Consider the following 27,027-nt stretch of genomic DNA (forward strand, 5'->3'; position numbering starts at 1 on the left):
GCTGCTGTTAATAACAGAGGAGGTGCAAGCGGGAAGCACCACCAGCAGTGTATTTATGTAGCGCTTAAAAGAGGGGTTGCACAGCAATTTTCATGCCACCTGAATGTGATGGTGGTCTTTCCTGAGAGAAGAAAGCTGAAGCAGTAAGTAATTCCTCAGCAGTAGCTGTTTTTTCCATGTCAGCTGGGAAAATGTTTCCTCTCTGGTCCCTCCAGCAAGGATGCAGTTTGTTTTCCCTTTTGGAATTACGCACATTGATGCTCCTCTGATCTGTTAAGCATTGCTCTCTCCTGCTCAAGCCTGCCTATATTACAGCAGTTTTCTCAGCTTCTAGCGTTCCTGGTTGCTGTTTTAAGAGGACATGGCAGTCAGTGTGTTCCCAAGGGGAGCAAAGCTCAGCTAAACCTGCTTCTCCCTCCCCAGGTATGTTCTGAACCCAACACCAAGATCCTCCCTAAAGGTCAGGCACGGTGCCTCTGTCCTCACAGTCTTTTCCAAGGCACCCGATTCCAGGCAAGCGGAGGTTTTCCATTCGTTTCTGTTGGCTTTACACTTGCATCAAGCCCTAACGCAGCTGCTGCTTTCCCCAAGATGTTTGTGCCTGCCTGCTGAACTCCATGTTAACCTTCAACTGCTCTGGGCTACGGCAAATGCCTGCAAGGAGGGAGAGCTGCCTTACCTTCTCTGCTTCAAATGCTGGCTGGCAGAGGATGGAAAATTCAGGTTTCCTGGTTTGCAGCACACAGGGGGCTGTGTATATGTGGTCTCCTACGGCTCTGAAGGGGACAGTTTTGGCCACGTTCGGCTCCAATCAGGTCTGACCTCAGCAGCCCAGACACCCAGCACTGACAGTAAATCCTTTGCTTTATCAACATTATATGATTCCTCCCGTGCAAAGAACAAAACAAAGACCAGCTCCATGTCAACAGGGAAACAGCCACCACTGACGCTGGCCTAGGCAGGGCCTTTCACCAGCCCGGCGGATTTGCCCTAATAGTTGGTTCATCAATTTGAGCTTTCCCCCCTTTCCATTTTTCTCAACTAAGTAATTACAGGTTTCAGACAGAACGGGCAATTAAATTCTCCAACCTGCAAGGCTGTTAGCAGCAACGTTGAGCTCCGCGCTGCTCAAAACTGTTGCTGAATGGCATTAAGCTCTCGCTGTGAGTTTTAGGTTACTGCAAGTTAAAGAATAACAGCTTGCACAGCTGCAATATCCTAAGCAATAAAAAGATTAGATAAAGCTACCATAGGCTTGACTTCCAAACCAAAACGAAACCAGATCAGCTGTTACACAGTCCTGTCCTCAGTACCTGTCCCTGCAACCCACCCAGGCTCAAGTCCATCACCAAACAGGGATGCCTTCCTGCTGTTCTTCTCAAGAACACTGGGTGCACTTGTGAGCTTCATGGTTTCTCTACCTCCACAGCTTTGTAACTTCAGCAACACCTTCCCTCTTAAAACCTTTCTCAGGCCAAAAAACAGAGGCTGTGAGTGAGAGTGGCAGCCACAGGCTGGGTGCAATGCTGGAGGGAGCTGCTGTGCTGAGCCATGCCTGGTTGCTTTTTTCCTCAACGTGCATTCCACCATCCAGGGAAGGATGGAGGCAGGAGCAGCAGGGAAAAACCTCCAGTTTCTTATACCCAAGGGGAGCCAAATGGGTGGAAACCAGAAACCTCCGGGGAGAGCTTGAAAATGTGGCATCCCACATCCCCGCAGGAATGGAGCGAGGAGAAACCCTGAGGCTGCCTTCCTGGTGACAAGGGGTCCCTGCTGGGCAGTGACATGGGGGAACCGGTCTGGTGAGGAGAGGTCAGAGGGGAACGCTGGAGCTGGTCATGCCCTGTGGGCAGAGAAGAGCTGGAAGCTGTGAGCAACAGGGCAGCACCCAACTTCCTGGCTGCCCACATTGACTTTCTAGGCCCTCATAATCCAAGAAGTTGCAATAAAAATGCACTAAAATTGATTGGATTTTCTCCATGGCCTGCAGCTTCTGTGAAATAATGTCCCTGCATGTATAGATACATGTATTTATCCACTCAGATACTCTTGTTCCCTGTTGTGGAGTGTGCCAGGAACTTATGGGGCTCACAGATGTCCCCAGCAGCTGTAGCTGCTGACAGAAGAGGACAGGAGCCAGCCTGCTTGCTCTCCCACTCAAGGGAAGGCTGAGCAACCTGTACCCTTCTCAGCACACGCTAGTCATCCCTCTGCTGCTGAAGGCACCCCGGCTCCATCTCTCCTATGAGCGGGGAAGTTGTCGACCAATACTGAAAACCAGGAAATTTTTGCAGCGAGAGTCCTCAGAAACATCCACTTCAAGTTGTCCAGAGCGTACAAAATGCACCAGAGATTTCGGTGGTTTCCAGAGATCATGGTGACCTCTGGCCACCCATGTGGCTGTAACTCCTCCATGCTAGTCCCAGCCAGCTCTGCACGCATGTAGCTTCAGGCCCTCCAGACAGAGAGGAGCTGCATCCCCTGAGGTGGCTTTCTTGCTCCGTCATGAGGCAGTAACACTTTCCTGTGGGGCGCGTAGCCGTGGGCGCAGGGATTGCACGGCTCCTTCCCTTGCAGGTGGCTTTCACCACAGGGCTGTGCCAGGCTGCAGCGAACAGGTAACGAACGCCCTGGGTCTGGCTAGCACAGCGGCTGTGATGGAGACGGAGCGCCGTACCGCCTGCAAGCTCCGGCACGCCTGCTGATATTTATATAACATCATTTTGCTTTAATCTGGCTTTTTAAGTAAATTGTCAAGCTCTTTCTGTTCACTAGGAACCTTTTTCTTTTCTTCTTTTTTTTTTTTTTTTTTGACTGCAAGTTTCGTCTTTCAAAGCTCGGCTAGTTTTGAGTGATGCTGAAAAAGCCCGTTTGCAGTGGTTTTTTGTTTCATGCCTGTATTGTTCAGGCAGAAGTGGTTGTTTTCCTTTCATCCTGGCATAGCTCAGGAGTGACTGTATGGTCTGAGCTCAAACTTTCTAAAAATACTCACCCGTGAGGAGAGATCCAGCATGGCAGTGTTCAGACCCAGAGATTAACGCCTTGGAAAGGCGCGGTGGTCTGAAAAGAAGCCAGCAGTAGCATCATGCCAACTCCTTGGCCACTGGAAGCCCTGGAGCTGCAATGCGTGGCAGGCAGAGAGGACCTGTGGAGCGCTGCAGGTTTCTCTGAGCTACCTGAACCCGGGTATGGGGGAAGTCCACGTAGCATGGGCAGAAACGGCCCAGGGGAAATATTGTCTGTGGAGAGGCTATCGGGTGACTCAGAAGTCATAAAGAAAATAACTTCTTGCTGCTTGGAGAAGCAAGGCTGAATGATGAGCCTGCTCCTTACCAGAGGCTGGTCTTTGTAACCACATCCTCTTCTCCGAGCATGAGAAGCAGCTCTGGGGGAAGGGAGGATGGCAGGGACTGAGCAGAGCAGAGATCAGGCATATGACAAATTGCAGGAAAGCATGTGGGAGCTCCTTTTTGTCCTTCCACTGGCTGATTGCAGGAAGCTCCCCAGGTGACGGCTTTAGCAGCTGCTGGGACAGGAGACCTTATTGTTCTGCACTCGTGTTTACAGCTGTGCCAGTTTTTGGCAGGAAGCTACAAGACAAAACCCTCACATTCTTCTTTCTCGCTCGCCGGGTTTGCTCTCAAGGGGCTCATCCTCCAGCTTAGCTCTTTCAGTTTAGCTCCCCACCTGGGGAGGTCCAGCTTCCCCTTCCCAGCTGGGCCAGGTCTTAGCCCTAAGATCCTGGCAGGAGCATGGAGATTTTGCACAGAGCTTGGGCAATATTAAAGGTTGCTGCTGCCATGCCTGCCACTGCACTTCTAATGCTAAACTATGCAGTTACCCAGCACATCAACCCCCTTGTACCTCTCTGGGCCCTGCTTAGTTCCTGTTCCCCCTTTCCCTGGCCCTGGACTCAAGTTCTGTTCTCAGTCTTGGTTTTGTTGGTGACACTCAGAGGAAGCATGTCTGGGGTTTTCTTAATCTGTCTGACATTGCACAGGAAGGGAGAAGCTAGCAGCAACCTTGAGATTAAAGTATGTGGGAACATGACGGACCCGTCACTGCTGGTCTCGCTGGAGCCTGCAGCATGGAAACTGGCAGCATGTGGCCATGTCTGCATGCAAACTCCTTAGGTTGCTGTCATCTCCCTGTTCTGTGGCTCCCCATGACGCTGTGCATGCCTGCGACATCATGCCCAGATCATGGCAGCTGGCGGCACGTGGCCAAGCCAAGGGCATGGTTTCCAGCCTCGTCCTCTTCAGCCTGCAGCCAGGAGCACGGCGGCCGAGCTCTGCCAGTGTTAAACCCCCAGCCTTGTTCCCCTGCCTCCTTTTCCTTCCCTCTGTGGGGTTTTGTGCTGAGACTGGGAATGAAGATCACATCCCCTCTGAGGAATCAACAGGCTGTGGCATTTCCCTTGAGCACAGCCATGCGCTGGAGGCTGCCAGCAGCAAATTCCCCTGCCACGGGGCTGACGGGGCAGGCAGTTTGGTGTGTCACCAGCTCTGCTAAGGGGTGTCAGCCGGGGTTTTGCATGAGGCAGATGTGCTCGGTGTTGTAATCTCACCTGGAGAGCACCTGGCTGTGGTTCAGCCCCTGCCACGCTTTCCTGCGTCCATGATCTCATGGGGTTTTGCAAGCATCTGTGATCTCATAGGGTTTTGCTGGCTGGGCACAGCCAGCCCACGGTGGGGGAGATGTAGGGAAGGTGCAAATCCTGGGGTGATTCAGCTGGGGAGCATCTCTCCCAGCTGAGTCAGGCTTTATTCCAGTGTCTCTTGTGCGCTGCTGCGGGGGGCAGGGGGATATGTCTACAAATTGCCAGAGCCCCCACAGACTGGGTCTCCCCGGCACTGCTGCTCCTCTGCCATCCCTAGCCCAGCGTCCCACCCAAAGCTGGCTCCTGCCATGGCTACTTCCTCTTCGCAGTGCCGCTGCGCACAAACAGCTGCATCGTGTCGGCCTGGAGGGCTGCGCCGCTCTGACAAACGACCCAGTTCCCGAGAGTGGGGACGGAGATGCCAATGTGCAGCTCCCTAGACTGAAGGGAGGGCAGCGGATGGCCCAGCCATGCTGGGGAGGACCCCACCCCGCATCTCTTCCGTGTCCCCCCGCCAACATCATGTCTCCTGGTGTCTTCTCTTGCCACACATACAGCAATATGGGTAGCACCCAGGGTGTTTACATCCACAACCTCTGCATTGCAGAAAGGGTGAACGGGGTCTCAGGGGGTGACTGGCAGCACTTTGGAAAGCTGTGGCCAAATGCTTGGAAAAAGGGACCACGGAGGCTGGGGGCCTGCAAATGGTGCCCAAGCAGAGATGAAGGAGGAGCAGCTTCTGGCCGTCACCCATGGGTGCCTCTCAGCAGCCCCTAGGCCCAGGGGCACTAGGAAACAAAATGTCACCTAATGGGGCCGTTCTCCTGCCCCATTTCTGCTGCAGCCTCCGCTGGCTCTGCCCTCTCCCGGGCCAGGACAGGGGGATGGGACAGGAAGGCCCTCGTTATTCAGAGCTTGCTAATTAGACGGGAATGTTATCTCCAGCCCAGATGTCAGCTCTGACCTCCCTCTAACCTTCTTCTGGAAATCAAAACAGACGCAACACTGTTTGTTTTAAAATAATAAAAATAAGCATTTGGGGTGAAGCAGGAAAACCTGGCCCTGGGGGTACAGCTGGGGAGGGAGGAGGGCACGCGACCAGAGCTGGGAGGGTCGGGCCACCCTGGGCAGAGAACAAAGTTCCATGGCTTATGGTGGCTGTGCACGTATTTTGGGCCCTCTAACCTATGCACATCCAGCAGTGGTGGTGGCACAGGCGTGGCTTCCCATCCCATCCCAGCTGGGCCCCATTGGTCCAGAGGTGGAACTGATGAGGAAGGTGAGCTGAGCTTCTATTTTACCTCCCTGCCTTACTTTGGGATTGACCAAAGGGTGTCCGCAGGAGATGCTGATCCCTGGAACAAGCTCTGCATTTTAAACCTGAGCCTTTTGCTCATGCCACCTAAGGCAGTCCTCAAATTGTTTCAGACTAAAGGGAGCTGGGTGACAGAAGCAGCTGGTGATTCTTGTCCTTGGTTTGTAGTAAAACATTGTTTTATTGTATTTCTGTAATAATTTTCTATAGCTGGGGAGCTAACTTTACCCAGCTCTGAACTAGGCCAGGCCTTTGAGTGCCTCACCGTATGTTAACCCAGGTTTACATCTCTGTTACCCACAGCAGACAGCATTGCTTCGCTTCCTTTTCTCTGTAAGCCCACAACTCGGGGCGTGGAGTTGAACACCGAGGTCTTTACCTGGTACCCCTTGTCCTCCTGTGTCAGACATCCAGGCACTTTGGGCTGCCTCTTACAACAGAGGCTCAATGGCAGTTCTTGCTGCAAAATGAGGCATGGATGTTACCGGCTGAGAACCAACACTCTTGGGCTTTCTCATTCTGCTGCAGCCTCTGTAGCTCAGGGCAGCCGCTGGTGTGGCCGGCACTGGACTGCCCCAAGCCCTCTCTCCAGGGACTCCTCCCTGATGGGGCTTTCAGCTGCATAAGATGGACTGGGGGAAGCTGAGCTGCACGCTCAGCTGGCAGTGCAGAGATGCCCTGTCCCTGCCTCCCTCCCTGCCTGCAGATCATGTCCGTGACCTCTCGGTCAGCCTTGTACCTGACATCTCACATCCCTGCGGTGCAATTCGCCCATCCACAGCCTGGAGCTCATCTCAGCTTTCCCCATTTCCCACCTTCTATGAAGGCTTCAGAGAGATTGCTCATCATGCTGCAATCCTGAAATTCAAAAGGCACCGCTGATTTGCAGTTACATGTCATTTTGCCTACCATTATCCCCAGGACAGCAAACAGGCAAAAGTTTTGAGATCTTCCTTCTCGCTTGCCTCCTTGGATATCACCTGCTGGCCCACTGAGTAATGGGTGTTCTTTTTTACGCTCTGAAGGTTGCGCCTCACAGTAATGACATCACGGCAGTGATGCGTTGCCCGAGGGCAACATCACCAGAGCAGAACATGATTTCTGTTGTCTTCCAGTCCTAGCTACCGCCTGGTACACCCTGTCTCCTCGAGCTTCAGGGTTACTGAAGCGGAGTAATAACTGTGAGGTGAGTAATCGAGAAGCTACCTGACCAGATTTAGACCTGACTGTAAACATCTCCGATAACAACGGGAAGGAGGATCTATGCCTGCTAAGGCACAGAGCCACTGAAGGAGGACAGCGCACAGACGTCCCTGGGTACACATACAGACGGACTTGAGTGAATTTGCACCCATTTTTATCACCTACACTTCTGAGCCAATATTTAAATGATGGGCGGATGCACCGACTCCCTGTGCGACACTGTGTACTCGCACTGATACAGGCTGGTACTGTGCATGCACACCCCAACAAACACACTCACAGAGACTTGTCCCTTTATAAGGAGGCAGAGGCACCTGCTTTCCTCCAGGAGCTGAGATGGACAATTGCTCAGGCTGCTTCACGATGCATTTGCAAGAGGGACATGAACAAACTGGAGAGACTAAGGCAGAGGAGCATGAATCTGGCCAGGGAGCTGGAGCATCTGACGCATGAGCAGGGGTTGAGGGAGCTGGACTGGATTGCCAAGAGAGGAGATGGCTTGTGAGGGGGATCTAACCACTGTTTCCTACTACCCAGATGGAGGTTATGCAGAAGGTAAAGTCAGATTGTCAGAGATGCTCAGGGAAAGGACAGGAGGCAAGGACAGAGACTGTGGATTTACCATCCTCAGAGGTTTCCCCTGAACATCCTGATCTAATCTTAACGCTGGTCCTGCTCTGAGCAGGTGGTTGGACTGGAGGCCTCCAAAGTCACCTCCTACACTACATGATGCTATGATTTTGGTAATCCTACATGTTTGGCAGTAGACATCACTGGAAAGGAGGCTTTCTGGCCTCTCCTGGGATGCAATTCCCTGATATTTTCTGACCAGTTAATAGTCCAGTTGACTATGACCGTGCATTTCCCATGGCTCTCTAGCACCCAAGTAGTCAAATGGACCAAGAAAATTATCAAGGTGGAAACATCTCTCTCTCTTTTGATTCAAGTTTGTTTCCAGCTGGATCAGCTGTCTGTGTCATCTGGGATTGGCAATGGGAGTGTGAAGATCAGAGGAAGGAGGGGAACAGGACTTCTTCCTTCGGGGGCTGCTCAGACTTGGGTTGGCTTTGCGTAGTCCTCCCACCCCAACCATGACCTTTGTGAGGCTGAGGAGGAACATGATGTTCCACCCTTGTAGGTTAACCTAAACCACATCACTCATCTCAGGGGAAAGGGTGCACAGCTTCTCTTTCCTGAGCCACAGACAGCCTGCAAGGAGTTAAATGTTGTGGTAAGCTCAGGAGAGGGGGGCATTACCTGAAATCACTCCCACCCTGAACCACTCCCACAGCTCCTGCCCTCTTTGGCTCTTAAAATACTCAGCTTGAGAACTATAAAAACTCAGTATGTGGTGCGGAAGGTCACTGCATCTGGCAGCTCATGTACCTCTGCAAACCTGGGCGTCTGAGAACTGGCAAGCCCATGCAGTAGCATCCAGCCTACTGAACCCCATGTTTCTGCGACTTGAGCATAGCCATGACGATAAGAAGTATATTACAGAGGAAGCTCTCGGTGCCTGCTTCCTGTCTTATAAAACAGACATAACTGCCTCCTGGAGTGCTAAATATGACTGGTTTTGGTAAAGATTGCTGAGGGCTGGCAGTCAGCATGTGCTTTGTCCTCTGAAAGGCCAGCCTTCTGCAGCTCGCAAGCAGCAAGGATAATCCCTGGCTCCCGCCTGCTGCTCCTTCCCAAAACACACCAGAGTTCGGAGAAGGAGGTGGAATGACATCTTTTTTTTTTTTCTTCTTTCCCTCCCCATGAGGAGAAATTGAGTCACACTGTGGTGATGTTCTACGGTCTGGCAGCAGGCCCAAAAACAGTTACAGCTTGAATCCCCACTCACCATACCCCGCCTCCCCATCCCAGCCACCATATGGATGTGGCTTCACTTTTCATGTCCTTGGTTTAATGAACTGTGTGAGGAATTTTATGTGCATAGCAACCTTATCTGATGGCAGTGACATTTTTAGCATGTTTATGTTCAGTTTTATTTGTAACCAGTTTCCAGCATAGTTCAGCTGGATTGGATGGGGTTGATGTGTAAGAACCCAGTGTGCACACTGGTGGCTCAGCCGGAGATACTGGGGGGCCTCCGAAGAACATCCAGAGGCAAAAGGATCTGCAATGGAGTTTGTGCACCAGATTTGCCAGAGGCAGCCTTTCACACACTCACTAATGTCCGAAAAGTAACACTGGGGGGGGATTGAGGGGTGGGTTGTTTGTTTTTCTTTTTTTTTTTTCTTCCGGTTCTCAGTGCTATCACAACCAGATGGGAATACATTTCCCACGTCGGATGCGGGGGACTCTCCAACCCAGTGCTCCCAGATGCCCACAACATTACAAATGCAGACGTTTCTGCTTCACCACAGCTCCAGCTAGTAGGAGGTATGGGGGAGAAGGGGAGGGGAGCCGGGTCATCTTCTAGTTTGAAATTTAAACAGCTGGATTCAGCAAGGGTTCCCAGGGTTTTTCCCGGGAAAGAGGTCAGTGGCTTGTGCAGGCAGATAGCCTGGGAGCAAGCATCAGGAGTGCCCCTTGAGGCTCCACCTCCGCAGCTCTGCCTCGAGTGGAGCGCTCTTGCCCATATAAGGCTGTTGTTGTCGCAACGAAAAAGAGCCATAAATAGTGGTATGATCGTTACCTGCCTCGCTCTGCGCGAGATTGGGCACCTTCCCAAGTCAGACTCTTCCTGCCTGCTGCCTCCAAGGCTCCCCTCCCCACTCCAGCTCCAGGAAGGCAGCGTTTCCCACGTCTCTGCTCATGGATGTGCGAGACCAGGCTATGAGGTCCAGCTTCTCCGAGTGCTCTGCCCTACACGACTCCTTGCCTTGGACTGTTCAACGTGTAGAAAGCCTTCGGCCTGAGACTATCTGTTTGCTTTACAAAGTGCTGCGGGAGGGGGGCTGCAGTTCATGTGTCTATGTGCCTTTCTTCAGCAGCTTGTGGGCCAAAAACTTCCTTAGTTTAAAGGGTGGCACTTTCATTCTTCAATTGAGAGTGTATGTACAAGGGAAGGTGTAGGAGGAGAAAGAGAAACAGTACAGCAGGGCAAAACAAGGCACCCGCAGAGATGGTAAGCAGCTCTATGCAAGATGTTCCTGCTTGCTTCTTTTCCGGGATGTGAGATCCCGCAGGATCCATGCAGCACCCAGGCAGGGGACTGCATGACAGGGAAGGAGCTGTGTTGACCAGCACGTAGGCAGGGATCGCACCGCCTTGCTGAGCTTGGCCCTAATCCCATAGCATGGCTGGGGCACTTCTCTTGAGGGGTCCTCTGCACACTACACAGCCCCTGGGGACTTGGGGCACAGGGGGTCACAGAGTGGGGGAGACTTAGCTGTGCCATGCAGCCCCTGCTGTGGGTGTTGAGGGAGAAGGCAGTCCCTCAGGGTCTTACGCTTCAAATGGCCACCTTCCCCCAACTTTTCTCCCTAGGAAAATGATCTTCCAAGGGCATATTACCCTTTCTTAGATGAAGTGTGTTCCAGGGGGAAATAACTAAATGCAGAGGAGACCTTGCTGTCTCCTGGAAGGAGAAGCTTATCATGATGAGGAAGACACTGTAGGCTGAGCAGCAGCAAAGTCCTAGATCAGAAGTCAGGAGACCTGATGTATCCAGACAATTATTTGCCTGTTTCCTGATGTGGCTGAGTTTTACTCCTTCCTCCCTTCTCAATTTTTCTCTAAGTAATGAAGCAATTAATTGTCAGTGCATATTTTAAACACTGACTCTCTTGGTTCCTGTCTTAGACCCAGCACACGCTTCCCAAAAGTTTCCTGTGGGCCCCAACTACAGCAGTTTAAACATTTTCCATCATACATGAAGCAGCTATGTGCTGCCGTGGGGTCCTTGGTTCCCTGACTTGCCTTGTCAGTCGGGGTAGTACTCTGTACCCAGCTCCTGCCTGGGAGCTGCCACAGGCATTGGGATCAGTCTCAGCCTTTCTTCACTTCTGATTGCTCTTTCATTGAGTTTGTCTAGTCCATTTGAATTCAAAAGTTCTTTAGGGAAAGCAACAGGAGCGGATCTTGGCTTGAGAATCAGTCTGTGCTACTGCAACACAGTGAGAAAGGAGGACTGTGGTTTGATGTGCAGCAATAAAGCGGGGAATGCCTGTCTTCACTAGACTATCCTCAGTCTCTTCCAGTGAGAACTGCTATGCTTGGGAAGCTGCCACAGAGAATTATGAGTTTTCCCCTAGACAGTCTTTTCCAGGTCTGCTGGCATGCCAGGGGACACAGACCCTGTTGGCACTGTAGCTTGAGCTACCCTTTCCCCAGTCCCACATAAACACTGCTCTCCTGCTTTCTAGGCAACTCCTTGGATGCAAAGGCAACCTGCAGGGAACACAGATGTAGCCCCTCATCTACACTTGAATATCTGAGTGCCTTCTACTTTGTAAAGGTCTTGGGCAAACAGTGCTATCACAGGCAGCAAGAGAAGTCTGACACTGACTAGAGACTGAATCATAACGTGCTTCTCCTGATACTGTGGGTTAAAGTGCCTCACTTGACCTTTCTCCAGAAATTCAACAGGGAACAAGATTAGAGAGCAGCAGTGTGAAAGGTTTCATGCCAATGCAGGGTGTAAAATGTTTAGCATTAAGATGGCAGTTGTGTTTCTTTACAGTACAGTTTTCCATCACTGGAATGGCCTCTTCTAGAAGCAGAAGGACTACCCCAGGCTTGGGGGTTTCTTCTTCCTTCCCTTGGCGGGAGGTGGAGGGGTACCAGTGCCAGGGTGGCTGGCACTCCTCTGCGGGACAGCTCGGTGCCAAGAGGTGAGGTCATTGCCATCAGGATGAAGCCCAGTGTTGGCAGGGAGGAGGGCAGAGGCCTCTCCCTTCCCAGCTGTTGCATGTCTCTGGGTCTGAGCCCATGCTGAGCAGCCAGCCAGGACGCTGGCAGGCAAAAAGATGGCAGGCCAAGCAGAGCCCTCTTTTTAAAACAAACTTTGCTTTGCAAATGGAATGGATGGAGAGGGTCTGGAGGAATTACAGCTTGCAGCCCCTCTCCCTTTCCTCTGTTTCCTCCTCCCGCGGGGGCAGCACCTATTTCAGGGCACAGAAACCCAGACCAGATTCTTTCCAACCCCAGGCATTTACTCCCAGAGTCACTTCCAGGGGACCATAATCTGGATTTTCAGTTTTAAAGGAGACTTTACAGGGATCTGAAAAGATCTTGCGCTCCTGTATCCTGAAGAAGAAGGGAAAGAAAAAAAAAAAAAGGCATCTTTAAGTGCTTCTAATTATACCTTTTTTTTCCCCCTCCTGCTTTACATATTTTCCTGCTTGTTTTTTTTTTTTTTTCTCTCTTTGCTAATTAGAAGGCCAATTTTAGAAATTAGTCTTGTCCACTCTGGAGAACTAATAGAAAATTAGTAAAAATGCGGTAGCATGAAAATGAAAGTAAGCCTGGGGAAAGGTAATTGTTTATAACTGAGGGGTTTTGTTAACTCCTGTGCCTAATTAACACACTACAAAGGGGAGCCTTTGTTGAAACTTCCACACCCTGCTTTCTCAATTAAGGTACAAGAGAGATCATAACAAAAAGAGATTGGAGACAGCTGGTATGTTCCCTAGCAAAGCTAAACCTGATTTAGCATTCCTTAAGTAAAAACAAAAAACAACATACCCATACCTTCTTTCCTTGCATATGATTCTTTTTTCTCCATGTAATGAAAAGCTCTTTCTCGTGGATTCCTAGTGGGAATAAAAAACTTAAATTATGATCCTCATTGCTGATGTGTCCTTAGCCCACAGGAAAAAAGGGGCTAGGATGGTTATTTTCAGGGTTAGAGTGGCTGCTAGAAGAAACTTTGCAGGAAAGCTGAATCATCGGGTGAGCATCTTGTTTTCATCTTTTCGTGTTTTGCTATCCCACATCTAAGGGGCAGCTCATGAAAATTCAAAAGGCTTTTATACATGTACATTCCTCTATAAAGAGTCAAAGAATTATAGGCCTCTGTGCTGTCTCGCAATTAGCCGCAAGCTTACGTACAGGTGTGTGTTTCAAGTTCAGTGTGAGATGCAGCTGTAATCAGGAGAATGGTGGAGCAGCAAGAGATTTAAGGATGCTTTTACTCCATGTGTATACAGAAAAGACAAGGAGGGAATGCACAGGATTTACCACGGGTTGAATGCCTTGACCCAATAGGTAGAAGAGAGCAGAGCTGTACTTTTACTTCATGCTTTAGATTTGTATCACTCTTGGGGCTGTAACTCAAAGTTCAAATATTCTCTTCCACACACACACAAAAAAACCCCAAACTGTTAACCTTTTTTTCTTTTTTTTCTTTTTTTTTTTTTTTTCTTCTCTGAGCCGGTGCAGAAGGCAGCGGTGCCTGCAGGACTCCTTTCATCCCAGGCTAACATGAGCTGCTACCTCACGTAAGGAATTTCACAAGAAGCCCCCCGAGCACCTCTGTCCTGTGGGTTTGGTTCCTCTAACACTTTCTTGTCTCTTGGTAGCTGAGAAATATTGCAAAGCAGGTGTTAGCCTGCAGTTGTGCAGCTCAGTAGCCTGGTAGTCCTCTGTGAGGTATTGACTTTTGACAGGAATTGTGTGTTATGCAAACATGTAGGATGCCCAGTGAGTTGCTTTCTTTGTTCCACAATAATCCCAGGAAACGATGCTCTGACAAATGAGAGAGAAGGTGGCTGTGTTAAATGGAGCTCTCATCTGCACCTCTGCTAAAAGGTGGCTTCCCACAGTGATGACACCTCCTGTATCTCTGTTGGTATTTTCTCACATCCTACAAAGCTAACATCTCAGAACGTCCCAGATAATTTTCTGCCTTCTGTACCAGCGCTGTCTGTTCAATCTTCTGGTTCATCCACCTGCCCCAAACACGGAGCTGACAATAAGGGCAATGCACTTTGTGCCCAGCTTCCTGCACCGGCCCATAGGTTTCCAAAGGCAGAGCAGAGCAGCGAAGTCGTACAGAACAGCCCTGACAGTCGAAGGCCAGAGGAGCTGGGAGAATTGAGGAGGCTCTCAAGAGAGCAGGGAAAAAAAAATCCCAAATGTGGGAGGGAATCTTGGCAGAAATGAACGGGGGGGTTGTTGAGCAAAGCATGCACTGGCTCCAGACACACAGAGCTTGCAATATGTTACGCTGAGAATCTGTGGGTGTGTTTGTAAGACCTGCCGCTGACTTGCAAGCACAAAGGATGTAGCCTCCCCTTATCAGAAAAATGTGGGCTTCGGTCTGGCAGAAAAGGGAGAATGAATGCTTGCGTAACTTCGCACCAAGTCTTCTGTCTGGTTGTAGCCCAAAAGAATCATCCCAAAGTTTGGCTTTGACCAGAATGACTTTGGTTTCTGGAAGACAAAAGTGGTGTCTTTAATTGTGGCAGGCTATAAACGAGTTAGTTCCCCTGCAGTTCCCACAACAAAGCTACAGTGAGAATCTGGTTGACTTTCTACAGCACTGGAAAAATCCCCTGTTCCTAGCATCTCTTGGGCATACTAGAATATTTCAAGCTAGTTTCACTTTGTCCTCAGCCAGCTCCCTGGAATGAGAACCACAGAGCCACTTCATTTGAGCAAATATTTGGTCTTGATTACTATTGCAAGTTGAGCCCAAAAACAAACAGCAAACATGAGGTAAGCTGAGAGGCACCATTAGCGAAGCAAAAGCTCACGCAGTAACCCCAGGAAAGGCAGCAAGCTGAAAGTAGGAGGGCTGTCATGGTTTTTGTAGGGAGGAAAGAAATAAAGGGAGACTAAATTCCTGCTGTAGGAAAACGCCTGGGGAGAGAAAGAAGGAAGCAAACCCAGTTAGATGCCTTTTCTTTAGAGGTCCATTAAAGGTGACTGATGCTGAAAAGCAATTAAAACAATAAAAAAAAAAAAGTGGAGTAGCTAAACACTATCACCTTTATGTACTCTCTGAACTTAGTCCTGTTTTCCAAATAGTGTAGTCACCTTGCCACGGAATTCTTGGTTTTGTGAAAACATGGCCCAGCCTGAGACATAGGGAAGGAAAAGAGAAGCAAAGGTGGCGTAAAGCTCTCCACAGTCCTGCCTTATCAGCATGAATTAAACAGCATTTAGATGGATTTGTCAATCTCTTTAAAGTATTTTTCCTTATCAATATCTGACCAAGCCTGGCAAGTATGTTTGCTACCTGAGCATCATAAGCACGACAGCTGCAAGAGGGGCTGGCTCCTTTCAGCTTATCCTCTGCTAAGAAGAATGCCCCCAAGCCTTTCTACTACTGAATCTACTCAGGAATCTGAAGCATTTCTTAGCCCCTCTGAGCAAGGGAGAAGGAAAAGGAGGCATTTGAGATGTTAATAAAGGATCCTTAGCAATTCTTGAACCAGGGAGCTGTAAGGCCAGGATAGACAAACTTATTAATTACATGTATCGTACTTGCTGAATTATCACTGAAGGAGCTAGGCTGTAACAGATTGTGTGAAAATGCTTGGTTTGTTTTCTGCAGCGAAGAGTTGTCGTGCTTATTTAAGGCAGGTAACAGGATTTGTTCTGCTGGCACTCTGGACAAGTCTGAGTAGGCCCAAGGCAGAAAACTTGGATTCTAAATCTCGGGTTTGGGGCAAAGATACTTTTGCTGGATGGCTCGTATTCGTGTTGGCCCCTTTGTATAGTGGTGTTGAATGTCAGCTTTCTCCAAATTTAAAGCTGAATAGAAAATAAGAGAAGAAGGCCCGAGGAAATAAGGTTAGGAAGGGGATACACTGAACTAAAAAAATGCCTGTTGCTTAGCATTGCGCTTGCATGATGGCAGACATGATTATATTAGAATTCCTTGGAGGTAAAGAGTTCTGGACGATTATTCTTAGTATGTCAGGTCAGGACTGTGGTGTCTCTAACCATGCATAATGGAGTTGTAAACTCATCTCAGGGTTTGGAGGAAATCACAAACTCCAAGAAGAGTTGTCTTCTACCTAAGACAGAAGTTTTCATTTAGGTGTGTTTCTGAGGATACTTCTGTGACTTCAGTCAGAGCACTGCTGTTTGATAACCTGCGTCCCCCAGTAAAGGTCCCTCCTACAAGATGGCGTCTCTCCCATTTTATTGAAAGGAGGGACTCTGGCACAAGATGACTACACTTACTGTGCTATATAACTGATGGGTAGAGATTTATGCCTCTGAATGGTATCCCAAATAAGCAGAGATGCTGTATGTAAACACTGTGTTTGTCAGCTGCAGATCTTGTAATTAATGTGTTAAGAAAGTAAAAACATGTTCCTCTTTTACTAAAGCTGAAGCAAGAACCGCAGTGAGGGAGCAGGAGTTCAGCAGGTTGTTGACACGAGACTGCATGCGTGGAGGGTTGGGGAAAGGTGAAAAGTAGAATAACTGTTTGCTAGAGTGTGCCAGGTACGGCTCCTCCCCAGTCTTGGGGTGCAGGTATAGTTCCCTCTTAAATTTTCTCCATCAGCAAAGTCAATTTGAAAGACTCCTGCCACAGTGCCTCAGTTTAATCCTTCAGTTGTGCTGATGCATCTCTCTGTGGGCCGATAAACTAGATCAGTGAACTGATCTTTTTTCTTAACCTTCTTTTTAAACTCTACTTTAGTGATCCAGTTTACAATATGGCTTTTGAAACATGTGCATCAGCACCACTGGAGCAGTGGTAAACTATCGCACAGGACTAGGAATGAATGGCTAGTGGGAGAGTAGATATCTTACACCAGCTCACTAATGAAGAGGGCATGATGGAATTGCACTCTGAATTATGCAAATGGGCCATTTAAGCTGTACCTTTTCTACAGCTGTGTCAGAACCATGCCAAGGGTAACATCATTCTGTAAGAAAAGGGCTACTCTCCTCCTAACAACTGCTACTGGCTGCTTCTGGCTGAGACAGGTTACCAGGCCACGTTTCCTTTACTGTGGTCCAGTGCAGCTCTTTTGTATGAGCTGCTCTTGGTAGAGGTTGGATGAACAGAGCTAGAACCTGGGCTTAAAAGGTTAGTCACTAAATTTGTAAGCTCTGACCCCCCAGTGGAAACATTACTTGCTTTCACTACTTCCACATCTTAAGTTCCACATCATGGTTTTCCACCTTCTGCACTCTCACAATTTGGATTTGACATTTGTTGAGGTGGTGCCTAAATTGTAGACAAAGTTCAGGTTGTTCAGAGGACCCAAGCGTGAAGTCCACAGACGTGTGCGGCTTTCTTCTACAGACCCACCCCCGAAGAGCCATTTCCTTTTGTTACAGTACATGAAAACCCTTCAAGTTCTCATTTGCATTTATAGCTGCTGCTTTGTATGGGTGTACATATTAAAGCTACTCCAGAGCTGCTTTTTTTTTTCTTTTTGAGAAATTCTAATTATGAATCTGCACTGAAACTACTGATGTTTCAGGCTTTTGCAAAAGCAGAGCTCAGGCTTCTTAGCAATACCAGATTGTGACGTTCTCCAGATCTGTGTATGTGTGGTTTCTGTCTAAAGACACTGTGGTTAGCATTTAGCAATGTGACTTCTCCGATGAAGTAAACACCTTTTGTCTCTGTCACTCTTCTTGTTTCACTCTGTCAAGTTTGTCAGTAAGAAACCAGTTTTGGAAGAGGTATCTTCTGCCTCACAAAGTGTTGGAAATTATTCATCAAAAAGAATTTAGCCACTTTATCTGTTTGTCAGATATAGAAATCAAATGTTCCTGCATTTATTGCTGATCACAGAAGTGGAAGCTTCTCTCAGGGATTGCTGTTTGCCAAAAAACATCAGCGTAGTTGTCTTGGATTAGATCAGCGCAGGGGAAAACACTGTAGCTCAGCAAGGTGGGCATTTGTTTGGTCTGCAGTTAAGGCTGGCAAATTGAAGAGGCATCTCTGGGTGCTCACTGCTTAGTAGATTTTTTTTTCCCCTCTAGAAATACTACAGGACCATTAATTTACTCCCACCAAACAATGTCTGCTGTTGAGATGATGTTTTTTAGAATTAAATAACCACTACACGTTTGTTCTTCCAAATGATGCTGGCTTGCAAACATCAATGGAAAATGTGAGTGAAGTTTGAAGGATCCAAATAAACATCTTTTAAATTTGTAGAAAGTAACAGATGTATAAAATTATTATGATAGCTTTTTTTTTAGTCGCACTTGTTTCTCTCTGAGGTGTGTCTCCTTTCCAGGGTAACTTCCTGCCACCAGATCAACACAAAAATCTGTTGCACTTATTTTCAAAGTAAAATAAGATATGGAAAATAGACATTTCAAATCTGACTCACCTCAACTACCACACATCTGCAAATCTGACTATGAGAGAAATACACAGTTTTCAAGAGAGGTGGGATACTTTTTTTTTTTTTGTTAAGGGAAAGGATGGTGTACACCTGCAGCAATCTGAGCTTTCTGAGCTCAGTTTTGATGCTTTACTGCTGAATTAATGAAGAAAGTTTTGATATTGATTAAACAGAAGTGGGACCAAATTCTCAGATTTAAAAAAAGACAAAAACTGCCAAATCTTAATAAGACAGTCCAAGCTAACCTTAGATTTATATCTTAGCATCAGGAAGAGCAAAGTACATATGAAAGTATGAGAGTCAGAAAATAATAATAAAAAAATAAAATGCCCTCTATCATACACTCTTCAAAAATGACTTTGTGGCAGCCTTTTTACGTCTGCATTTCATGCTTGCAGTCATTATTTCCCGTATTACTGCTGCTGTCAGTTCATTCTGCCTTTTGCATTTGCTTTCCCAGCTAAGATCTGCTATTTTTCTCCTTTAAAAGTGCTGTAATAAATGCAAAGAGGCAGAATTACATCTTTTCACACCTCTACTGTTTTGGCATGCCTATTTTAATCCATTTTGAGCCTCCTTTAGCATTCACATCTGCTGTTCAAGCACCTCAGCAACACCAGGGGCTGCTTATACCGATGCTTCTGCTTGCCTCGGTTCTGTCCTGTTATTGGATGAAACGAAATTCTGACTTGCATCTTCCTGTGGCGGTCATTTTGCACTGTAAGAAGGCAGGGTTGGGTGGGGACTTCTTGACCGGGTGGGGAATCTCCCCATCCCATTTCCGAGGACTTCTGGCATTGCCTCCAGAGGACGGGGCCACCGTCCAGCCTACCGCCCTGCTACCGAATACCTTTCTCCCAGCCCCAGAGGCACGCTGGGGCCGGCAAACCCGAGGCCCTCCCGAGTGCCAGCGAGGCAGCGTTTCCGGACAGCCAGAAACTCCCGGCTGCCGCCGGTGCCCGCCCGACGCAGGGCATTGTGGGGCTGGCCTGGCACGGCCTGGCGCGGGGCGTTGTGGGAGCGGCTTTGGCACCACTCGAACCATAGGGGAAGGGGAACCTAAGGAAAAGGGGAGCTCGGCCTGGCCCCGCGAACAGAGAGGGAGGAGAGGCCGGTGCGCGCCACCCGCCCCTCCCGAGCCCCTCGGCAGCCGCTGCCGCTACCGGCCTCCGCTGTGCCGCACCCCGCCCGAGCGGCCGCGGGGCTGGGCTGGCCCGCCGAGGGGCGGGGCTCCGCGCGCGCCCGGGCGTTGCTAACCGCCCCCTTCAACGGCTCGCCTCTTCCTCAACAGCTCGTCTCCGCCCTGTGGTCGGCTCCTATTGGCGGTGGCGGCTGTCAGCTCTCCGCGGCCGGCTCCGCCACTGGCTGGGGGTGCTGTGAGGGCGGGGGCGTTAGGGGCGGGCCGGCGGCGTTGCTGGGCCCCGGCGGCTCCTCCCGGCCGGACGCCTCGCAGTGCCGGTGAGCGGGAGGCGGTCGCGGTGCTTGCGGGAGGAGCCGGCAGCGTGAGGACGCCACTCTCTCGCCGCGAGGAACGCAGCCGCCGCCGCCGCGGCGTTTCCCTCCCTCCGCCGTAGCCGGGCTCAGGTGAAACGGTTGGGGCGAAGGCGGTGGGCGCGGGTGGCCTCGATTTGTCCCCCCTCCCCACTCCTCTGGCGCCGCGCTTCCCCCCTGGCGGGTTTCGCGCCTCTTTGTCCGGCCGGGCGAGAGGGTACCGCTCTCCCGCTGCCCTCCTCCGCCTTCCCCGCCGAGCCGGGCGGGAGGCAGGTCGGCGCCCAGCCGGGCTGGGGTGCCTGGGGTGCTCCCCGTCCCACCCTCCGCGCCCTCCCCCTCTCCCTCGGGGCCGTGCGTGCCGCACGGTTGCATTCTGCCCGGGGAGTTGCCTCTCTCCTCCCTCCCCGCCCTGCTAACTGGCCGCCTCGGAGGTGGGGTGGCGTTATTCGCGCTCTTTTTCACCGGACCGTCCTCTTCCCTTCCCGTCGGTGCCTCTCCCCCTCCTTTCCCCTCCTCGCCTTTAAGTGCCTGTCCCTTGGAAGTAACGGGTAGGGGAAAATTGGACCGCTTGGCAGCTGTCAGGGCTGCAGCCTGAGTCACAGGCTGACAATCCTCCTGCAGACATTGCAATGGGCTTGGCTTCCGCCCTCTGATCTCGACTTCCTCGTTCGGTTTGGTCTGTACAGTGAAGCCAGGAGAGAGGGAGGAGGGAGTGACAGGGCAAGATGAAGCTTGCAGTAAAAACTCTTGCAGATAGCTTGTGCTTTCAGGCATCACCGCCAACCGAGGAGGAAAAGTTCTCCGGCTTTTAGTGATAGCATTCCCAACCTGTCTGCAGTAGGTGTGGAAAGTAACAAGTTTCATAGCCCCCGAGGGTGGTGTGTACCCAGTGGGTTTAAGAAGGGTTGCTCCTAATTTGCCTAAACGCAGGGTGAAATGAGTTTTAAAGCAACAGCGTGCTTCTGGTAATAAAGCGGAATTTTTCAGAGGTAGACTATATTGGTCTGGAAGCCCTTCGTATAGTGGCTGTTAAATTCCCCATTCCCTTCTTTTTTATTTTTTTTTTTATGGTTCCTTTTCTTCCTCCTTTTTTTCCTCTTGAAACAGCATTTGTGCTGTTAGTCTTCTTTCTTCTGTAGGTTTTTCTTCTGTATCCTATATCATGACCTCCTGAGCTGCACTCCATCAGAGCAGACTAAGAACCTAAGTGTTTTTCTAAGTGAGTAGGTCTGTCCTAAACAGAATAATCTCTCAAGTAATGCATAAGAAATTTGTGCTTCAGACTTGAAGAGATACTGTAGATGGACTTTGGCCTGCAGACTATGATTTCTGTGCCTCTGCCCTACACTATAAAAAAATATAAGTTATTTGCATGGAGGCTGTTGAACCATGTCTTGAAAGATTAAATTACACATCCTTCACTCCAGTATACGTCTCCTGTCCATAAGACTAGATACGGTGAAGTTTTAACTCCAACGTAACAGCACTATAATCAATTACTGCTTGTGTAAAGATGCTTTTGAAATTAGTCACTAGGTAACAATGTGATTAAGTTCACTTATCCGTGGCATTCCAGTAAAAATGGCAAATCATGGTGCAGATATGTATTGACTCATAGATGCACTGTCTGCAACTGTAGCGCTCTCTCCCACAGTTTAAATGAGATAAGCAAATATTTTTGTTAACTAGAAAGTTGTAATAAGGGGGAAGCAATTGATAAATTTAAGTGGAGCTGCCTTTAGCACAAAAGAGTTTTGAAGTTGTTAATCACAATTGCTAAAACTGTATAAACACAAGATTGTGCTGCTAATCCAACCTTGTAAAAATAACCAGAGTGAAATCATGCAACGGTTACGTGCAGCTCCATGTCAGGTGGAACTGTTTAAATTGACGTGTTCTCCTTCTTGATGGCTTTATTAATTGCACTTATTCATAGTGTGTGCACTGCCTTTCTGGAGGTAGACAGGTAAAATTTTCAGTAACTCTAAGGTGGCTGCAAAATTGCTGTTAGTGGATAGAAACAGGGGTCTGAACTCATATTTACCAACCTGGAACCTCAAAGTGAGTATGACCAGCATGAAGCTGGTGAGTTAGGTGGTTCTTTTTGTAATATGGTGTCATCTCTTGGGTGTTTGACTTGTATAGCCAAGATCTGATCGTGGAAGTTCTCTGGAGACGAGACTTCGACCTCAGAGTTTGCTCTACTGGGTAGCATGTGGCTGTTTTTGTATAAACAGGAAGACTAAATAGTTAGGTTCTGTCTGTTCCAGAAGAATGGGTGTAGAAACTGAAAGCCTTTTATTGGATTTTGTTTGCATAGATTGTTAGGATATTCCTACCGTGGTTCTGGGATTATTTTTCTTTTTTTTTCCAGTTATGCTCACAACAAAAAAAAAAATTGCCAGGGTGATAGTTTCATCTGAAGAAAAAAAGAAAGAATAATTTTTTTTTCATTATTTCCTCTAAGTGGATTTTGATCTATTTCAAAATGTTTTAAGAAGACAAATAGCTTGTGAGAGCTACACCATAATCTTTTAAGTGAATCAGTAATGAATGAGTAGAAGTAGTAATAATAATCATAAAATTACTTATCCAGTAAAGTTGTAAGAACGAGATTAGAAGAATTTCTCACTTAGGAGGCTGAAATAATCTGTGTTGTCCAGCACATTATTTTGGTATTACAAAAAACGTTGGAGAGCCTTCAAACTGTGTAGCGAGTGGTAGCTCTAATACTTGTGTTTGAGTTGAAAACTGGTGGAGTCAGATGCCACAGGTGCTTAAATCTCTTTGCAACAGTACTTAGCACTGCAAATATTTCTGTTACAAGTGCCGAGTCTTACATTTACCACTGCAACAAACTATCTTGAAAACTTAAACCATTATTATCTTGGCAGGTCTTTAAAAATAATGTACTAAATACTTACAATAACTAATAATTCACAGGTTAGTCCTCTGTCAGACTATTCCCATGCAGGTACAAGGGAGTGTATGTATATTGGCATGGCTACTAACTACATGAAAATATACTTCAGTTGTACTGGGAGATGAAAGTAGTCTGTCTGTACCCAAAAATTCAGGATTTGTTCTGTAAATCTCCAGGATACTGAACAGATGGGACAGGACACATGTCGTAAGTATTGTGATTTCCAAGCTGATTCTGCTGAATCTTCTATCCCCATCCTTAGGCCCATGTCTTGCTCAGATTTATGTCACCTATTAATTTGTGTGACTATAATAGGATGAGATTATAAGTGGACCCACTGAAGGTAAAGGAACCTTTCTGGTTAATGCAAGGTTTACCAAAAGGGGAAGTCAAAGTTAAGATTGTCTTATCCTCCACCCCTGTGTACTACATCTGCTTTCTTGCCTGGTAACTTCAGGTTATTGGGTAACATGCTGAAGCTAACTGCTGACTAAAGTGTATTTTAGAGGCCCAGAGTTAGTGTGCACGTTTACTAAAAGGGGCCCAAAACTTTAATCCTGAGTGGATGATTTAATAAGTTTTTGTTTGTTTGACTCAATAATGCACTTGGTGCGCTCTAACATCCATTTTTATCTTTGATTTCTCATATAAATATCTTATTAGTCTTTGTTTTCTTAGTTTATAATTGAGGCACAGCTGTTTGCATGTTAAGTAGAGAAATTGTGTGCCTAACATTAAGTCTTCTGTGGGTTGGAACCAAACTATAATAGCATAGGATTGCCTACAGCGGCATTGTTTTTTGCTGGCAATTGCTCTAGGTTAGTGGTGGCTTGGTGACCTTGTACCTTAAATTTCTTTTCCATTTAAGCACACCATGGTTCTAATTGAGTTTCCTAGTGTAGAAAGAGATGGAAACTAGCAACCTGATTTAAATAGAGTATGATGAGACGAAAACCAAATGCAGCTTCTGCCCTGGAAGCTAATGCAAATGGGTGTTGTCCAACTAAATGAAATGCATCAATTTACAAGTTCATCTTAATTATGGTTTATCCGCTTCTCTTTTTTTCTTTAGTGGCTGTGAGAACTTGTTCTGAGTACTTGAAGTAGTAATCTCAACACTAATTCGTCTCACAATCCTAGGCCTCTGTAGTGGCTTAACAACTTCTGACCTCACTCCAACTCAGTCATGTTCAGCAAAATGGACTAGTCCCTGTTTCCAGTTAATGGCCCTTTGGCCTGTTGTGGTTCAGCACAATGTATTGCCTTTCTGAGCATCCTAAAAAGGCTAAAGAAATAGTAGTGTCTACAATTTTCCAGTGATGGAACTGGGATTGATTTTGTTGTTCAATACTTTGGGAGCTGGTACTGCTAAGCCATGTCTTCCACGGCAAAGTGGAAACTGTAAAATTGATCTAGCATACTTGTCTACTGCAAATTATTTCTTATAGAAGTATTACAGATGTATTGCTGCTGGATGCAGAGAGGTATAATGAAATATAACTCTGCATACTGTGGTTTGACTCCGTGACCTCTTAATGAAATTTATGCCTCTCGAGTTTTGTACATAGGGTTTGGATTCTGCTTGTCTTCATTACTAGAAATTTAAATTTCTCCTAATGCATGTATGCTGACTCTACTGAGAGTAGTAAATAAAACCACATGGGTGAGTGATTTCAGTAAACTCAAGCTAATAATTAATATATGTTGAGGGAAACTTAACTTGGAAATCGCAAATCTGTATCATAAAGTCTCCTTAACTGATGAATACTTGTATTCATCAAGAACTATCATTTTAATGAGTCTTGGCAGGAAATCCATTGTGATAGATACATGCCTCAATGCAGAACTGGAGTTCTGATTTGGGTGAAAGCAAAGTAGGCATTCAAACTTGTAAGAGAAGGGGTTTAGAGAAATTTTGCAGTGCAGCTTTGACAGTCCTGTACAGTCGGATTTTTTTTCTTTTGTTGCGCAGCTTCCTGTTTAAAATCTAAGATTTCAAGCATGCTCTTGTAATAGTTTATTTCCCTTTTCATTGTTTGTAGTGATGAGAGTACATTCAGCTGTGTTTTTCTTTTAAGGTTAAGACTTCACCAGCTCACTTGAATTTAGGCTCTTCTAATTAACCTTGGAGGTGCAGTAGGTTTTACTTTGGTTGAGGTCGGTTGTGGCCAGCACTCAATCCAGCTAGTTTTACTGATGTACTTAAAGTTGATTTAAATATCTAACAAAAGAAAATGGAAGCACTGAATTTAACCTACAGCATAACTTCAGTTAAAAAAAAAGTTTTTCAGCTGCTTCTATGTTTTTCTCCAAATCTGACTTAAAACTAGCTAAATTTTCAGTCAGTAAGTTCTTTTTGGCATGACTGTTATGCTGTAGTCTGCTTACCATTTGGTGCAAGAGATTCCATTCTTGCTGTGCTCCTAGTCAACAAAATGAACTACTTTGAGAAAAGTGTGAGTAGAAATTAATTTTCATTTATAGTGTTCCTTCTTCTTAAATTGGTAGTCTATCTCAGGGCTTAGGCATATTTGAACAAATGCTTGTGTAGGATGCTTAAATGTAGGAAGTTGGCAACAACTACTGAATGTAAATCTAAAGTTAAACCAATTAATTGGATGAGAGAGTTCCTGGCTAAGCACTTGGAACTGGTTGGTTGATGAGGTAAACTGACTTTTGACAGGTTTTTTTTCCCAGATGAAGAAAAATACTCTCTGACTTTTCTTTTGGCCATGTCATTGATAGTTTAAAATCTAGGGGAAGGTAATGATACTTTTCTTTGGTCTTTTTTTCTTCCTTGTTTTTGGTGGTTAGAGGGGTGAGTGGTTGTATGTTTCACTATGTTCAATTAGTGGAACAGATCAGAAGGGGTGGATTTGAGATGAAGGTATCCAGAAACATGCAATTTAATTCATAAATTGCTGATTGCAGGTAACTATCTAGAATACAATTTGGGTTACTTTTTGCTTGTAAATGCATCTGAAGTAGTCCAAGAAAAACATTATTTTTTTTTTTGTATTAATGGATTTTTTTTTTTAGCAGAATACCAGTTAATATATTTTATTCTTCATATATAATATTCAGATGTCTGTCTTTCTGTTGTTCAGAGATAGAGATGTTTTTATCTCTCTTTGACATAAAGTAAAATGTATTCAGACTTTACAGAATTGTTTAAATAAACGGATATAGAAATGAGTACAGGTGTATATATATACAGGTAATTGGATACTTGACACTATTGTGTTTCAAATGGACACGTCTGCTTACTGACAAAGGGAATTTTCTTTTGTAGAGGAGCATGAGTACAGAAGAGGATTTCTCCACAGGCACAAAAGCTCTTTAAACTGTGACTTAGGATTTGTGACTTGAACCAGTTCACTTGGCTTTTATTGTCTGTGTTATATTGCAGTATGAATGTTTATAGCACATACTAAAGTCTTTGACCTTTCATTATGCAGTAAATTATTCTGAATTGTTTTAATGGCCCTTCCCAAGTCAAAGTTTTGCATAGATGAACTTGAGCTTGCAGTTTAATGCAGTGTATGATGGGAAATGTAAAATGAGAACACAGAAATGTGATGAAGAAGATGTATTAGTTGTAATTTTTCTTTAAAAAAGGGATTGCCAATTTATTAGACAAACTGGTGTGACTTCTAAAAATTAAGTATCTACATACTGTCTGCATAGCACTGGCATATAGTATGCACAGTCAGTTTATCTTCTTCCTCCACATAGTGGGAGTGAATCTTTTTACATGTCAAATTCTAAGTTTTTTCTTAATGGGCAGAACTATTAGATTTTAGTTCTTTAATGCTCTAAAAACTTCATGTAAATTTAATTGATAAATGCTACCACACTGTATTATACCAATTATATCAGGAAAAAGTACAGCTGCTGTAATGGTTCAGCTCTTGCTTGTGCAGAAAAGGAGAAGATTATAATAGAATGGTTTGGGTTGGAAGGGCCCTTAAAGATCATCCGGTTCCATCCTCTGTGCTCTGGGCAGGGTCACCTTCCACTAGACTAGGTCGCTCAAAGTCCCGTGCAACCTGGCCTGGAACACTTCCAGGGGGAGAGGGCATCCACAACTTCTCTGGGCAACCTGTTCCAGTGTCTCATCACCACGGCACTGTTGTGTATATGGTTGTGGAAAATGTTGGTAATTATGGTGGAAAAACATAAAACAGTTCTGCTACTCTACGGTCAGTATTTCCTCATGTTGTTTTTTACCCTATTATGCCAGAAAGCAAAACTTTGTTGGACGCTTCCA

General features: G+C 46.9%; 1 protein-coding gene across 1 annotated transcript in view; it reads left to right on the forward strand.

Annotated features, from left to right (window-relative positions):
• The first annotated feature begins 19,772 nt into the window (after positions 1–19,772).
• Positions 19,773–27,027, forward strand: part of MYH9 (myosin heavy chain 9) — a 72,474-nt gene continuing 65,219 nt past the window's right edge. Inside the window, exon 1 of the mRNA XM_086753621.1 lies at positions 19,773–19,927. The gene's annotated coding sequence lies outside the window, so the exon portion shown is untranslated. The remainder of the gene's footprint in view (positions 19,928–27,027) is intronic.

This window comes from Chlamydotis macqueenii, chromosome 1 (assembly GCF_036417535.1).
Source record: "Chlamydotis macqueenii isolate bChlMac1 chromosome 1, bChlMac1.mat, whole genome shotgun sequence".
NCBI lineage: Eukaryota > Metazoa > Chordata > Aves > Otidiformes > Otididae > Chlamydotis > Chlamydotis macqueenii.